Below are 3,596 nucleotides of genomic sequence, written 5' to 3'. Positions count from 1 at the left end.
CACTAGTCCAGAACCAGTGGATTTGGTCCAGAACCAAATCGTTTAGGCAGAGATAAGTTTTCCTTTGTCTCCTGGACAGACTTTTTTCTTGTTCTCCTTTCATCAAGGATAGAGACCTTTGTGGTGTTGGCGCATATAGAAACCCCCATTTCAAATCTCTACCTTGTCTCTTGTTTCTGTTGAATGGTGAATTCCAAATCTCTAGCCTGTAAGACCTATTTCAAGCTTAGAACCCCCATGCAGACATAGTGTCAGCCTACTTTACCACACCAAGTTTTAGTTCTCCCTTAATGCCTGGTGGTTTCCCATTCTTTTTTGCAAGGTTACCTAAGTATTCAAAAAATTATTTATTTATTTATTTATTTATTTATTTATTTATTTATTTTTGGTCTTACGGTGTTGGTAGGAAGGGCTCTTATTATTTAGTCCTCCATAACACCAGAACTGTGTTCTTACCTCTTGAAACCTAGATATCTGTGTATGAGAAATAGAGATAATGATGGCACTACCCTGTGTGGTTTTGGTAAAAATTAAATGAGGTAAGGATTAAAGTGCTTAGCCATATGCCAGATACATAGGTAACTGGATAATAAATGTAAGCCTTTAGTGGCTGAATTCTGTTGCTGGTATCCTCAGGATTCACCGGGGACTGATCTCTGGTATGACTATTGACGTTTGATGAGATCAACGACTTGATAGGTCTGCTGTAATTCACTGAATTAACTTGGTGGTTCTCTCTCTGCTAGATGCAACAGCATCTTTGGTTGTCATGGTTGGCTCCTAGCAAACTAGAGACCAGAGGGGTTGGGATCTACCAGTATACCTCTCCTCGTAAAGGTGGCAAGTTGAGAGTAAGAAAACTAACACCGAGGGAGGGAGGGGAATTAATAAAAGGCCAGTAAGATTAGTGGTAAACTAGGACAGGTTTTTAGTGGCCAGGATAAAGGACCAAACCACAGAAGTTAAAATTGGATATTCCAAATTTAATCTACTGACGGCCAGTTATCCAAAATCCAAAATCAAAGTGGGGTCATATTTTGGAGGCATGGGAAGAAGCTCTCAAGGTGCAGCATAAAGTAAAATAAGTTGAGCAGAGAAGGTCAATTATCATATAGTTTCACTTATTTGCAGAACATAAGGAATAGCATGGAAGACATTAGGAGAAGGAAGGGGAAGAATGAAGGGGGGAAATCGGAGGGTGAGCCCAGTGATGCGTATTTAGGAGGTCACGTATTGCATGGAGCACGGGGTGTTATAACACAAACAATGAATCAAGGAACACTACATCGAAAACTGATGATGTACTGTATGGCGACTGATATGACATAATAAAAACAAACAAACCAAGTGCAGCATAAATTAGTGTCACATAGCCCAAATATTCCCAGAATTTCATCTAGAAACAAGGCAAAGTAGAATGTGAAAAGTGGCCAGGCTCTGAAAAGTAGTTTTGATCAACAAGGACAAGTAGAATACAGATCCCCAGCCAATAGGAAAGCAGTGAACCTCCCCACAGAAGATCATAACTGGAGTTAGAGGCCTGGCGGTATGGAAATGTTAAACACCCGAGATACCCAAGGAAAATTCACCCAATAAGTAAAACATACCACATAAGCCCACAGGGAGATTACTCGATGTTCTACCTGGAATGACCCAGGCTGGACGCAGGAGTGGGCTGGGCCTGGCACGCTGGCTGCAGGAGGCACAGCAGACATACAGCGTCTAAAGGAAAATGAGAATCCAGGCAGACGGTACCACTGAGGTGTCATCCAAGGGGAAGCTAACAAACAGACAAAATTTAGGCATCAAGCAAAAGCCTGAAATCCAGAATGTCAGAATGGAGGGTTTGAAACTGCACACAGGTAGTGGGTCAGGAAGGGAAACACTGTACTCTCATCGGAAGAGAAGTTTACCGAGGCCCTCCTCTTAGGGAGTGAGGTGGGTACCTCCAAGGGCACTGAGTTTATTCAGACCCAAAGTAATATTCTTCATCAAATAGCTTGAGATGAGGAAACCAGAAACCTGAGAAGTGTGAGTCTTGGTAGAAAATGACATGTGTAATAATTGCACTTGAGTGTGAAATACTTTTTTTTTTAAGATTTTATTTATTTATTTGACAGACAGAGATCACAAGTAGGAAGAGAGGCAGGCAGAGAGAGACGAGGAAGCAGGCTCCCTGCTGAGCAGAGAGCCCAATGTGAGGCTCCATCCCAGGACCCTGGGATTATGACTGAGCCGAAGGCAAAGGCTTTAACCCACTGAGCCACCCAGGTGCCCCAAGTGTGAAATACTTTTTAAGCATGGCTTAGAATGGCAATTAAATGAGAAAAAGTTCATAAACCTCTTAAGACCAGAACTCATGTGGTTAAATCATGGCTCACTTAGGCAATGGAATATAATGGTGACATTAACAATATAATCACAAAGAGTTTTGATGACTTGAAAATGCTCTTGGTCGATGCTGCTTTCCCTCTCCCACAATAGCTTGAGTTCTTCCTTTCCAACAGAAGCCCTGTTGAATGGCTCAGAAAAAGAAGGGTGGAGAGGAAAGAAGGCCATTCTGCCATCAGGGAGGTGACGACTGGAGAATTCATCATCAACATCCACAAGCACATCCATGAAGTGGGTTTCAAGAGGCGTGCCCCGTGGGCACTCAAAGAGATCCAGAAATTTCCCATGAAGGAGATGGGGAACTCCAGAGGTACCTTTGACACCAAGGCTCAACAAAGCTAACTGGGTTAAAGGAATAAAGAATGTTCCATCCCATATCCAAATGCAGTTTTCTGGAAACACAATGAGGATGACAATACACACGGAAAGCCATACAGCTGGTTACCTATGTACCTGTCACCACTGTCAAAAATCTACTGACAGTTGATGTAGATGAGTGCTCACAGCAGATTGTCAGGTAAAGTTCTAAAACTGCATAAAAGAAGCTTTGTTATGTCAAGTGGATAAAGGAGATTCTTTACAGAATTATAAATATTATCCGCTAGAAATTGTGTTCAGCTGCTAGTACCAAAGAACTAAAACTCCAGTCCTTAAACAAGAGAGGTTTGCACTTCTCTCACACAAAATGAATCCATGGCAAAGCAGTTCCATAGTCGCCAGGCACCCCATCTCTTTCTATAATCTTCCAAGTTGGCTCAAATAGTTGCTCATGCACTGGCCCCTGTGTCTATGCTACAGGCAGAAAGCAGAAGAAAAGCAAAGCAAAAAAATTCATGCTACTGGCATGTCGTCTTTTGAAGGGGTGTTCCCAGAAGCCTCACTGTTTTAGTTAGAATTAAATTGGGCAGAAAGTAACAGATGCTCAGAACAATGGTGGCTTAAGTATAATCAAAATTTATTTTCTTGAGGAGTTTGGCAGCCTAGGGTCAATATGGCAACTCTGTTCCAAACCCCCTCTGGAACTCAGGCTCCTTCTGTCCTGTGGGATATCTCTAGCGGACTTCCATTCCAGGATCACCTCATGGATCAAAATAGCTGCTCTAGCTCCAGCCACCATGTGGTATTGTGACCTGTAGTAAGATATATATATGTGTTCTTCACGGTTTCTAGGACAGAGTTCCTAAAACCCTTGGAAATTCCTAAGT

General features: G+C 42.3%; 1 pseudogene; it reads left to right on the top strand.

The window, feature by feature from the left end:
• Positions 1-2,519: 2,519 nt before the first annotated feature.
• Positions 2,520-2,912, top strand: LOC111140849 (annotated as a pseudogene).
• The last annotated feature ends 684 nt before the right edge of the window (positions 2,913-3,596 follow it).

This window comes from Enhydra lutris, unplaced genomic scaffold (assembly GCF_002288905.1).
Source record: "Enhydra lutris kenyoni isolate GAN:26980312 unplaced genomic scaffold, ASM228890v2 scaffoldscaffold1, whole genome shotgun sequence".
Taxonomy (NCBI): Eukaryota; Metazoa; Chordata; class Mammalia; order Carnivora; family Mustelidae; genus Enhydra; species Enhydra lutris.
Note: the sequence above shows the minus strand (reverse complement) of the source record. Positions and strands in the feature narration are given on the sequence as shown.